Source organism: Manis pentadactyla, chromosome 15 (genome assembly GCF_030020395.1).
Source record: "Manis pentadactyla isolate mManPen7 chromosome 15, mManPen7.hap1, whole genome shotgun sequence".
Lineage (NCBI taxonomy): Eukaryota > Metazoa > Chordata > Mammalia > Pholidota > Manidae > Manis > Manis pentadactyla.
In genome coordinates, this window is record NC_080033.1 from 53,099,390 (window position 1) to 53,112,774 (window position 13,385).

General features: G+C 47.2%; 1 protein-coding gene across 2 annotated transcripts in view; it reads right to left on the reverse strand.

The window, feature by feature from the left end:
- CDH11 (cadherin 11) overlaps window positions 1-12,636 on the reverse strand; it is a 140,609-nt gene extending 127,973 nt beyond the window's left edge. For both annotated transcript variants that reach the window (XM_036897754.2, XM_036897755.2), the window contains exon 1: window positions 12,440-12,636. The gene's annotated coding sequence lies outside the window, so the exon portion shown is untranslated. The remainder of the gene's footprint in view (window positions 1-12,439) is intronic.
- Between the last annotated feature and the right edge of the window lie 749 nt (window positions 12,637-13,385).

Here is a 13,385-nt window from a genome sequence, read left to right on the forward strand (position 1 = left end):
TTAGGGAGAATTTGTCAGCAATTGGCCGCAAATGTGCTGACAGGTGATCTTTCTCCATTCCTGAGAAATGAGACAGAAGTTAAGCCCCCAATAAGAAAAGAACACAAGGCGTGTAAGTGAAACCCAGGAGCCTTTCTGGCTTGCCATGCAGGGCACGGTGGGGAGGGGGTAGACTGGGAGAGGGCAGCTGAAATGATTCTGCGGGACCCATTCACTTCAAAGACGCATCCTCTCCGGCTGCATTAGTCTCCTGACTGATGTTCTGAAATGCGCTGCTGAGACCTGCTGAAGCTGAAGATTCTCTGCGATGCTTGCAGTAGGAATGGTGATGAATAAAACACAAGAATCATCAATGTATTGCTTCAAATGCAAGTGCGCCCAGCTCTAACCACTAAATTGCAGGGTTTTTTCCTCTAAGATAATAATACTAATCATGACATTTCATTACATAGTGTTTCTTCGGTTCCCAAGAATAATAAAAAAAATGAAGACCCTGTTTTATAACTCAAGCTGCGTCTATATATGAATCATATAGTGGAGTGGTGCAGTTCAAGAGCAACCTTGCTTCACTATTGGGATATTTCAGGGCAAAGTGTTGTAAATAGGAATTGTTTGCATAAATGGCCCTTGATTTTCAATTTAGGTTTTCAGTTTAAAAATGGTTTTGCTGCTATTGGTGATGCCCTGGTTTACAAAACTTTTAAATGTTGTTAAATACCAAAAACCTTTAAATATGTATGCTTTAACAGGAAGACAAAGAAATGTTGATAACTACAGATAGCTGCCCAGCTAGCCTCCCCAGTGTTTGGTTAGTCATCCTTGGTTTGTGGTCTGGATTTGTGACCATGGAGACCAGTCCAGGAGCATCACATAAAAACTGAAGCATCCGGCTGCAAGCATTCTATGCAGCTTGCTATTGATTGCACCAGGTGTGGGCAAGGGGCTCAATCGGCAACAAAACCAAAGCCATTCTATGCTTCCACCACCTACCCCAACTGATTGGCTACCGCGTCTAAGAAGCTCTGAAATCCTGAGGGTGTCCTGAAGGCTTCACTCTCTGGAAGGGTGATGCTGATTTTTTTCAAAGATGGGCCAGAAAAGTCGCCCTGGAATGGAATGGCACCAACTGCAGAAGAAACGTTCCCTGTCTGTCCTTGCTGCTGCCCCAACTCGCCCAGCTGTAAGCACGGACAACTTTTACCTGGTCATCCAATCCTTGGGCCAAAGCAGGTCACTCTGCCGGGAATCTGTGGGAGCTAGCCCCTGATCTTATGGAGACATCTCTGTGACCCTATCAATGCCTAGAGAGTTCCTATGTACTCCATTTTGGCTTCTCCAAGATGTCTGGCTCTGAATTCAGAATCCTCTTTTCTATCTAGCTGTCCTTGGGTTAGGGATCCAATTTGGACTCTTGTCCCTGAATCTGGCCTTAGCTTCCTCTGGACAATATTTCTGGGAGTTCTTTATTGGCTTTAGAGCCAGCATCCATGAGCCTCTTTCCCACACAACTTGCCATGTCCCTTCCAAAAGACCATTTCCTCACGTGACTAACCGCTACGGTGTCTGCCATAGCTGCCTGCGGAAATCCCACCTCATTTAGTGAGCTTTTTCACTAGGCTATTGCCCAAGTCCTGACATCCTGGCCAATTCTTGCTCAACCCAAATTGGACTATTCAATGTTTAATAAATGTTCCCTCTGCTCCATCCTTAAACTATACACTTACCTCTGAACACTCTGTTCAGCAGTTGAAAGCTATACCAGATACCCCACTTAGTATTGTGGTGGATAAGGTTTCTTAACACAGTTCTCCAAGGATATGCACGGAAATGACTCTGTTTGGGTTTCTTAGTTCAAAGCAACAGGAAAACTTGGGTAAGTACAGTTCTTGCAGGAAAACAGGGGAAGCAGGCTCAGAAAATGAACAGGATTGTCAGGAGCCTGGGTGGTCAGTCGGACTATAGACCAGATCCTGCTGGTGGCGGAGGGCACCCCAGCTGTCCTGCTGGACGTGAAGTGCATGGCTCCAAGAGTTCTGTGCAGCCTGGTAATGACTGAGCCAGGTGTGGGCAAGGGGCTCCATCAGCAACAAAACAGGGCCATTCTATCCTTCTACCACCTAGCTCAATAGATAGGCTACCATGTCTCAGAAGCTCTGAAATCCTGAGCTTGCCCTGAAGGCTTCACTCCTTGGAAGGATGATGCTGATTTATTTAAAGATGGTCGGGAAGTTGTCCTGGGATGGTGTGGGACAAACTGCCACCCTGGTGGTCCCTAAGAACTGGATGTTGCCAAATCACCACCACAATGACCAGAGTAAGTACTTTGTGGTCCGTGGCTGTTGCGTGCATGCCCGTGTATGTGTAAGACACTGAACCCAAATTTAAACCACACTGGGCAGCTGGTACTAAGTCAGTGTTCGAGCTTCCAGAAGAGCTAGGGAAGCAAGTCTCTGTCCCTTCAGGCCTATGGGGTGGGGCTCTTCTTTCTGTAGAAAATCTTACTGGGGGTTATTCTCCAAACACGGGACAGAGTTCCAATGCTATGCAGTCAAACAGACAAGCCAACAAAACGACAAATATGTGCTACAAGGAATGAGCAACGTGTAGAATGTTGTATTGCAGGGTGTGGGGTCGCTTAAAGGGAAGTGTCTCGTGTGGGCTAATAACATTCTGTCCCTGCTCCTATCCTGGGTATTCCTGTTGCTGTTTTGTCTCTATCAAGAAAGGCTGGAGACTGAGTGAAGTAACCCTTAGCATGAGACTAGGTGGGGCAGCTGAGAGTCTTGGGTGACAGACTGAAGATTTAACCAGAAAAATGTTTCAAGAGACTCTATCAAAGGACTGAACCTAATGGTATGAAGTAGAACAGAAATGGTAATAACAGCAGTTGGTCCATGCACTGTTCTAAGCATTTTTATATATGAATACTGTTTCATATCAAGGTCACCTTCTAAGGCAGATATTAACCCAATGTGATCGATGGGGAATTGAGAAACAGATAAAGGAATTTGCTCAGCTGCGAAGCGGCAGTGCCAGGCTTTGAAGCAGGGTCGCCTGACTCCAGAGCCTGGGCTAAACCACTGAAGGTACCTTATCATGTCTTATGTGCACAGGGACAGGTGGAGAAATGTGACTTAACAGCAGCACATAAGGAAAAACAAATAAACAAATAAACTGTGGAGCATAAGTCCTCTGGGTGATGTGGCTGGCAATAAAAGCTAATGTAATGTAGCCTTGGGCTGCAATAAAAGAAGTGTGTAGAAAGGAGTTGATAGCCTAGAGTCTGGCTGCCTACATTCTGTCTTTAGTCCTTGCCTCGGAGGAGGGCTGGAGCTGTAATGAGTGGGGTATTCATTTTGGAGATGTTAAGACTTGGGAGAAGGCACCCTGCCCTGGAAGACACCTTCAATGCTGAATAACTAACATGGAAGAAGAATGACATTTGGCTCATTCAAAGGAAGTATTTCTAATAGTGAAAGTTCCTAATGCCTGGATGGTTTGCATTAGGGAGTAATAGGTTTCATAACCCTAACGCTCTTCCAGCCATCATGAATACATGAGAGCCCGACTACTTTCCTTCTCAAAACAATCCTTGATCACTGGACTGGATGTGACGCGTCCTTCCCATCTGCACTTCCTTTACTGTGTTCAGCCTTGAGCTTTTATACACAGACCCTGTGTGTCCTGCACCATTGGTATTTTCAGCTCTCTGAGGGAAAGGCTTGTGACTTGACTATTTCTGTGTGTCCAGTCCACTACTTTCATTAAAGTGAGTGATGAAGAGATGGGTTTGAAATGGCATTCACAGCAAACACTGCCAGAGGGCCCTGTGGAGGCTTGGAGCAGCAAGGTAAACCACCATTCTGTTACCCGTATAAACCTGGAATGGAGCTATTAATGTTAGGTGACTGTAAAGCAGGACAGATCGGAAGGCCAGGATTGACTGGCACATTTTGCAAAGTATTACCAAATGACATGTCACATGATCCTAGACTGGCTGACCGTGACTTCCAAATAACAAGAGATTCATGCAAAAACACATTTAGGCATCACAATTAACTACCCAATGACATAACACTGTGTATCTTTCTATATATATTCAAACTAATGCTATGTTTAAGTAAGAGTCACACCACAGGATTTCTACTGTAAAAAAGAAACAAAACAAAAACCTCAAAGAGAAGGTTGACTGGAATACTCAAGAATTCAGATGACTTCAGACACCTGATTCCTGAGAGTTCCACTTGGAAGAGCAGAAGTGCAGCCCTTGTGACAGGAAGTCAAAGGTCGTGGTTAGCCTGTCTGCCATAGGGAATCTGATTTAAGATGCCACATTTAAAGGGGACAGTGATGAAATGCAGTGGAGGCAGATGGGAGAGATGAGGGTGGAAAGAGGTCTAGAAACTGTATCTCAGCAGATCAACTGTGGATAAGTTTCATATATTTCTATATATATATGTATATTCTATATATAGATATAGAGAGAGGTGAAGGTCCAGGGACCCAGAAAGGAACCACAACTTGCCTATGATCGCATGGTGATTCAGGGGCAGAAGGAAGAAACACTGGGCAGTCTTGGCTCCTAACTCAATCTCTCACCACTGTCTACATACAAAAGCTGTGGGTACTTTTTGTTTTGTTTCTTTTTTACAGTAGAACTCCTGTGGTGTGACTCTTACTTAAACATAGCCTTAGTTTGAATATATATAGAAATATATGAATATATGTATATATATACACATATAGGAATGTTATCAACACAGGGCCTGAAACTAGCTAAGTGCTCAATAAATGCTGGATTTCTAACTATTATCTGATACTGATTTTCAAGTATTTGCAGGGCTGTTGGGAAAAGGAAAAAGCGTTGAGGAGCAGAAGTAAAGAAAAACTATTGGGAGGAGGTTACAAAAGATGGGCATTTTAGGTCCTCATAGGATGGGGAATTTTAATGAATGGAGTTAATGAACCACATCTAGTGTCACAGGCTCCCTCGGAGAGAGTTAGCAGGCTGTCATCAGGACATTTAGGAAGTTGCAGGATTAATGGCAAACAGAAAACCTGCTGAGAGGAGAGTTAGGCCAGCAGATCTCAGAAGCTCCTTTTATGGATAAGATCTGGCATCTTCTAGGGGCACAGGGTCCAGCAGTCAGCTCAGCGCTCTGTCCAGCTGCTCTGCTCTAGAGAGCTAGGCAGGCCTGGGTTCATGACACGTATTACATAAAATAGCAAACTGCTGGGTAGGTGGAGTCAGAACATGCTTGGAAACCTAGGTTTCTTTCCTCCAGCCTTGTGAACGAAGGCAAGTGTCTGCAATCCTCCCTGAGAATCAGTTTCCCCATCTGTAAAATGGAGATGCTTGTACTCCCACATAGGGCGACCGCATTGAATAAATGAGGTCTCAGGTATAGCACCTGGCACGTTGTTGGACTTCAAAATTGGGGCTCTCCCCTTCCCTTTTCAAATAGTTCCTTTCATTGCAAGGTACACTCAGGAGGGAAGGTGGGCAGGGGGTAAGAATGGGTGACCACGGAAGGCTGCAGATGGGATACAGCAGGACAACCTAGAAGGTCCAGGAGCCTTGCAAAGCCCAGCCTGACTGTGAACACAGTTGGAAAACCATGGAGGGCTGCATGGCAGTGAGGGTTCCTGGCATTTTAAACACTGTGCCAAATCACAGTGCTTTTGCCTGATGCTCTTTATAGTATAAAGTCGAAACTGTCACTGCTCAAGCTCCTGAGAACCCCAGCTACGTTTACCTGAAAAACAAACAGGAATATTCTTGACATGGAGATGATTTATCAAGAGACTAATTATAATTTAAACCAGTCTGGAATAGAAATGAGCCCTTTTAAATAAAAGCAAACCTTGCGATGAAAATCTCAACATCCCATGCTTAGCAAACTTTCCCAGTAAAAAGATATCACTTCAGGGCAACTTCGCTCAGCAGCCCATATGTAAAATGAACAGAGAGAAAATGTTAAAGGTAGGAGGGAGGCAGGTGCTTTTCAAAAGCCGTAATTATCTTTAAAATCTCAACTGCCTCTTGAATATTTTAAGTGGAAGAGGGATGGATCACTTAAACTTATGAAATAATTCTAATAAAAAGGCAGGCACTAATAAACAATTCATCACTAATTGGGAGAGGCTTCAATCTAAAACAAATGTTCGGTGCAGGATTTGGGGCTGATAATTTTGAGGACAAACTGCTACCTGCCGCCATTACCCTATAAAACTTAATCCCAGGTGTGAAGACAAAAAGGCCTGAGTATTTATTGAGTGCTTATCATGAGCTAGGCACTGCACTTAATTCTCATTTTATCTTTACAATAATCCCAGGACATTGATATTATTATTATCCATGTTTACAGGTGAGGCATCTGAGCTGTAGAGAAGATACATCGCTTATTCTTGGTCACGTACTTTGTAAGCAGCAGAGCTGGAATGGAGAAGGACCAGACTTCCTGGGCAGGGCTGCAACTAGATGAGTCAGGTAGGGTACTGGCCTTGGACATAAAACATAAAGGGATGGCCAAAAAACTCAGTAATCAAGATAAATAACACTGCAGTGCAATAGTTGAAAAATCAAGATGAATAGGAAAACAGCCACGATGAGCAGAATGTCAAAATTTTAAATAAAGACTGGAGCACTTAGACTCCCTCTCCTCACCCTAATCCCGGAGACGGTCCAAACCTTGGGGACACATTTTCAGAGACCCATGGCACGGTGGGTGCAGAGCAATTGGAGCTGATGTGTCTACATCTGCCATCACTCATGCTTGTTCTTGGGAATAAAACAGCAAAGATGGCAGGGATGCTCTTCCCAGTTCTCATGGCTTGCTATCACTAATGGAGCCTAAGGAGGGCTGAAAAGAGAGCTCTACATGGCTTAAACTAAAGCCAGGGAGGAGCCTCCACTGCCCCAGTTGCTATGTGAGGTGATCATCACAGTGGGGAAGAAGCTGTGCCCCAAGCCATTTTCTTCTAGAAAAGCCAGTGTAGAGAGGTGACCTTAATCTGTGAAATCATGCCAGTGCAGAGGACCACGTCAAGGAACTTCTGGCAAATAAGGGAGTTTGCAGAGGAATTGAAGGGAGGCTTTTCTTCACCTGCCACAACCAGCAATATTTGAAAAAAAGGCAGTGCTTAGTCACAATATCCTTTGAGGAGTACTCAGTGCCAGAATGCAACAGAATAAGAGCCTGGCCACTGTTTAGTGTGGTGAGTAGAGATGTTTATGCCAACTTTATGGATTCAGGACTACAAATGATCTAAACAAATACAGCGAGAAAGCGAGAGAACCACCACTACCTGGCCTGCAATGAGAACAGCATTATTAGTCTCTGTCTTTTTTTCTTCCCATTACTCTTTCCCTCTCTTCTCTCTCATACTGTCATCTCATTTAACACCCAGTGTACCAGCCTCTGCCTGAACAGAAACATTCCCTATGCAAACTAGGAGAACAATGCTTTATCTTAATAAGAATCCTGGAACTCTGCATCCATGTGATGACTAATTAAGCCAAATAACAATGAAATTTTGTGATTCCACTCCTAGCAAACGTGCATTATTTACAAGCACTTAGAATTTAAAAGGGCCTTCTTTTTTTAAGTTAAATAAACTGTCTGATGGTAAGTAAGCATCAGTTTATAAAACACTTTGTCTTACTTTTCCAGAGTTACTTAATACTCCCTCCCATAATCCATTTGCATTGATTCCTTCTTCATCAACTGCCTCTGCATTCCAACACAGAGCTGCAAAGAACTCTACTGAGGATTCACCAGGGAGGCAATTGTACTCAGTTAAAAAAAAAAAAAGATACAAATAAGAATCCACTTAAGAGAGTACTTATTTTTTAATAGAGCTTTCCTCTTAATTATAATATAGCATTAGGTTTTTTTCATTCTTCTTCTGAACTTCCATAATGACACTATCAAACAGTAACAAATACAAATTTGTACAGCCTGAAATATGCAATTTAATCATAAGCATTTCCATATCACAGAGGAGAGAAAAAAAGTCAAATGATTAAACTTCAGTGCATGAGGACCAATTCTGAATTCAATTTTACTCTCCACACTAAAGTTAGGTTTTGCACAGCGATAGCAAGAATGGTTTAAAGGTAAGAGTAAAATGTTACCGGTATATTAAAACTCCATGCCCCCAAGTGTTTACCATATATCGACTGCTATTCTTTTTAGCACATTACAAATGTCTTGCAGACATCTTCAAAACCTCTTGAAAGAACAGGCAACGATATTACAGCAACCTCACTAATATTTCTCTCCTTTATTCATTCCCTTCTCCACCGAGTGAAAAAAAGATGTTCTTTCTGGCAGAGGGGGAAAAAAAAGGAGGGGGTGGGGGGCAGAAAACCCTCCCAGATCACTGCCTCAGTGAGAGCTGACCTTGTTTATCATACAGCCCATCCCCCACCCATCTTCTGCTCAGACAATCTCAAGTTACAGGATTTTCCAACTTTCTAGTAAATTCCAAGGTGTGAAGAAGAGGCTGAAGGCAACGGGACCCACCGACCAGAAAGATGTTAATCATGACAAACTGCTAGAGCAGTAGCCTGAACCACAGCGAGATTGAATTCGGTCTCTCCTGAGAGGGCCAGACAAGGCTGGTGGTAACAAAACCTCTTTTCACGGTGCCCTCAAAAGCAGATGGGCCCCACGCACAAAGTTGGAAAAGGGCGCCATTGCCCTCTAGTGGCCAAAAGTGCAATCTTCCGGGAAGGAGCCCATTTCCAGAGATGCACAAGGCTCTCAATGTCAGGATAAAATTTCAGCAGAAAGATGTCTAATTATCCTCCTCAAGTGTTTTCTTTAGTCTTTCCTGCCCATAGAGAAGGCTGTTAACGGCTATCACGGTAATGCTGATTAAAAAGCTGTTTCTTTGTTGAATAAAAAGTTGTCCAACTTTCTCTCCAGCTTTATTTTTTTCTTTTTAACAGACCTGTTGATGTTTTCTCACTAGTCCCTGAATAACACAGTAACATAGAGCAAAAGTCTTTACATATTTCAGGGGCAATAACTTTGGATTGGAAACGTTGACAACTCACAATGCTTGGCAAATCTAGAACAGAGGGGGTTCTTGAAGAATTAGGCAACTTTTCATGAAACAACTAAATTTGGAAGGGGATAGAAAACATCCCGAACACATCTCAATCCCTTAAATACTGGCTGGTGAATTTACATAGTGCTCGGGTCTTCTAGGAAAAAAACTTAAAAATTTACAGTCATTCTGCAAACCTGACAGCTCAAAAGTAAAAAAGGATTTGGTAGTACCTACTTCCAAACTCTAATGTTTAGGTATACTTATGATTGAACTGGAAAAGTTAATATTGAAAATAAACGAAATTATTATGCCTCTTGAACATCTGGCTACAGAAATTTATTAAAAATGAAAGAAGACTCAACCCAGATTTGCAGATCTCATTTAGGTGGCTCTGAAAAATAGATTTGAATATCACAGATCAAAGTTTACATGAAGTTCAACTTTCTAAGTCATACACATTCACAGGCAAGGTTCTGAGACGTACTATGCTCATGGGAGTGTAGCTTGTATTGTAAATCAAGCCTTGAGGTCAAAGTCATGGTGTTTCCCAAAGGAGGGTCCCCAGACCAGAATCTTTACAAAGCAGCCATGTAATTCTATTCAGAGTGAAAGAAAAACCATGAATTATGAAGACAAGTGCATTAAAGGGGCATGAAATTGATCTGTATTTCCCTAAATCATGGCATGGTTCTCCAACCATGCTCCCCAATCCCCTTCCGGGAATAAACAAATAAATACATCCACAGTCCCCACTGCAACGAGGGATCATGAGTTCTGGATCATAAAAAAAAAAAAAAAAAAAAAAAAAAAAAGGGAGAGCCCCTTTTTTTAAAAAAATAAAAATTCTCAAATTAACAAAGATTGCATCTTAATTGAAAATAGAATTTAGGTTTCTAGTAATTTTACTGTCTGGTGTTCTGATAAGAATGCAGAACACAATGAAAGTTCTGAAATGCGATCAAGATGGTCCACTGCTTCAATTAGAACTATTTTAGAAGCCTGTTTTTCTAGTAAAAAAACAACTCCAGTCTGAGTACATCTATCGTCTGGGCCTCCAAGATTATTCTATCTCAGTCTTTTCAAAGCATCTCTCATCCCGCCATCCACACCCTGAGAAGGGCGGGGGCGGGGTGGGGACGGAGGGGTGCGTGTGATTTCTTTTTTCACACAAATGTAATAAATTGGCTAGCTTATGCAGACTCTGAAATACCAACAAAAATAATGATGGTGATGATTTATTATTAATAATAAAGCATGACAGCAACACATTTGTAATGAATTAATTTGCAATGTTTCAAAAGCAAGATGGAAAGATAATTCTCACTCACTCGGAGCAAAGTTTCTTGGCCTCTCAGAAGCCTTTCCCTCGTCTACACTTGAGAACTTACTCACATTCCTTTATACTGGACAGGATTTCAGTTTGGCACAAGAGGTTCGAATTCCAGGGCCCACTGGCCAACGCTAAAACCTCAAATCAGAGCTCGTGGTCAACGAAATGAAGTGACCAGGAGCTTCGGCGTCCCTCTGGTATTGGCCGCAGCTCTGTCCCTTTGTTGTGCAACTTTTATTCCTTTGTTCTGCTGGAAGAAGACCAGGCTCCCTGCAGCTGGGATTGTGCAGGGACTACTACCTCTGGGTTCTGGTGTCTGCATCTCCTTATTATTTGCAGAAGTAATTCCAGGATTAATGAAATGAAGGCCAGCCTTCTCTTCTCCCACCGTTTTAGACTCTAGCGCTCGCAGCCCAGCTGGGCAAATGTGCTGATACGATTCTGGTGGATCTTCGCTCCTGAGGACACTTCTACATCCCCATCCCCGGGAAATGAGACACCCTGCAAAACCATCGATGTCTGCTGCAAGCCCAAGCGATAAAGAAATTGATCCATCCTCTTGCCAGATTAATCATCGCAGCTTCCCTGTGATTAAGCCGAAAACTTACTCCCTGTCTCATATTAAACTGACGGGAATGATTTGAAGAGGACGGAGCAAAGATTTCAGCGCCATCCGAACAATATTTCTTTAGAGCGGGGAAAAGAAGGGAAGACTTCAGACAGATCTACACCCTCCTGCTGCAGGGTTTTGGGAACGATCCTCTTCCATCACCCCTCAGGGACGACCCGTCGTCAAGCAGGAATGGCATTATTAAATAATTACAAGATGCAATTTCTTAATAGCAGTGCGATGGCCCGTTAAATTCCTGCTGCATTATCAGCAAAAGCAACAGGGCTTTTCCAGCGTCTAGAAAACCTTTTACCGCGGAGAGTGAGGCGTGTGGAGCGCCCCCCCTCCAACACACACACCCCGCCTGACGAAAGCAGGGCCTTGGCAAGAAAAGGATAATAAGCGCGACCAGGGGGCCTCCCCGACCCCACTTTCTCTGGGGACTTTTTCCTTCACGGCGGGAGACGGGCCCTCTTGGAGCTGCGCCCAGGCTCAGGGGGAAAGGGGCTTTCTCCCCGCAGCCCAACCCATCCCACCGGCTTCTCGGGGCTTCCCGCCTGTGGCTCGCGTTCCGGGGCAAAGCTGCGGGAGGAGGGCCGTGCGTTCGGGCAGCCGGGGAGCTCGGCGCGCTTTGGAAGGAGGCGCGGGCTTCGGAAGGAGGCGCGGGCTTCGGAAAAGGCTTGGTTCGCAAAGTTACGCTGACCCTGGCACGCTCCGCTCAGCCCCCGCCGGAGCCGAGCCCGAGTCAGGGCGGCCCGCGGAGCTCCCCTCGGGCCGGCGGGAGCTGACGAACGGCCCCGGAGCTCCGGCCTGAGGGCGAGGGCGCGCGCCGCAGTCGGCAGCCCCATCCCACGCCGCCGAAGTGCGGGGTCCTCGCCGACGCGAGCGTGCCCCCCCCCCCCCGGTTTTCCGGGCGTCCCCAGCGGTCTCCGGCGGAGGGCTCAGCTGCGGGAGCGCTCGGCGGGGAACCGGGAGCCGGGGGTAGAGCCCTGCAGAGCTCGGTCACGTCGTCGCCTTCGCAAAGTGGTGCAGCGCGGGCCGGCCACCGCGCGGGGGGCGACATCCCCCAGGGACCTGACCAGGGGCAGTCGGCGAGTCCCGAGCGCGGCTCTGCAGCCTCGTGCCCCAGCCGGCGGCGGATCCGCTCTCCCGCGGCCTCAGCGCAGCCCCCAGGGGAGGCCGAAGCGAGGGGGAGATGTTGGAGAGCACATCTGGCGCCTCTGCCCCCTGCGCTGCCCGCGCCCACTACCGGATCCCTTCTCCCTTTTCGATTTTTGAACAAATCTTCTCCTACCACCCCAGTCCCCCGTTTCTGCTTTGCGTTAGAGAAACCTTCTCAAGACTTCCTCCCCACCCCAGACATTCTCATTCAGAGGACCCCCCCCCACGCCCCAGAAGCCCCATCCAGGCGAGAGGAAGGGTCTGGCGGCGCGCCTCACCTGGGGCCCTGGAGGGTGGCGCGAGCTTGGGGCCGTCGGCGCCTGGCGCAGGACGAGCGCGGCGGTGTCAGCCCCGGCCCCAGTCCCGGTCCCATTCACAAGTCGGCGGCGGCTGCGAGCGGCCCCCGCGGCATCTGCTCGCGACGCTCCCCTCGGCTGGCGGCGGCCGCGGAATGAGCCGCCGAGCGCGCTAGTGGCAGGAATGAGAAACCGGGGGGAGGTGGCGGGCGGGCGGGATGGGGGGGCCGGAGGAGGAGGGAGGCCGCTGCTGGGAGGGAAGGAAAGGGCGGGGGGCGGAGAGGAGTCGAGGCCGCGAGACGCGGCGAGTAGGGCCTTGCTGAGGCTGCGGGGGCCGACCCCGTCCGCGCCCCTCCCCCCAGGGGCCCGGAGATGCCAACCGCTGGATCCGTGGCGGCCCCTGCCCTGCCCCCCGGGTGGCTGCACTCAGCTCCCTTGGGGGCTCAGACAGAGTCTAAAGCGACTGAAGTTGGGCTCCAGGGACGCACAGCCAATCAGAGAGGGCGGCGGAGGGAAGCCAGGGAGGGGTTGGGAGCCCCTTTTTCCTCCTTCGCCCAAATCCGCTCCAGCTGGGCATGCTGGGCCCTTGCCCGGGAGGTCTGGATGATGGGTTGGGCGAAAGCATCGCCAAGTGGGAGAGGCAACCGGGAATTGTTCTTCCTCGCTCTACCACCGCACCTTCCGAAAATCCCTCCACGTCGGTGGCTTCTGCCCTGCCCCCTCCGCCATCCCTGGCAACTCCGCCTGGGGCGCGGGCGGTGAAACCTGGGGAGGGAGATTTTGGACTTGGAAAGAGCCACGTCTCTGCCCTCTTTCACTTTTTACCCCTACGCCGCCAACAACGCCTCTGTGCAGAGGGGGTCTCGGGGAACGCTTCGCCGGGGTCGGCCTCGCCTCCCCTCCGCCCCCACGAGGGTGCCTGGCTCCC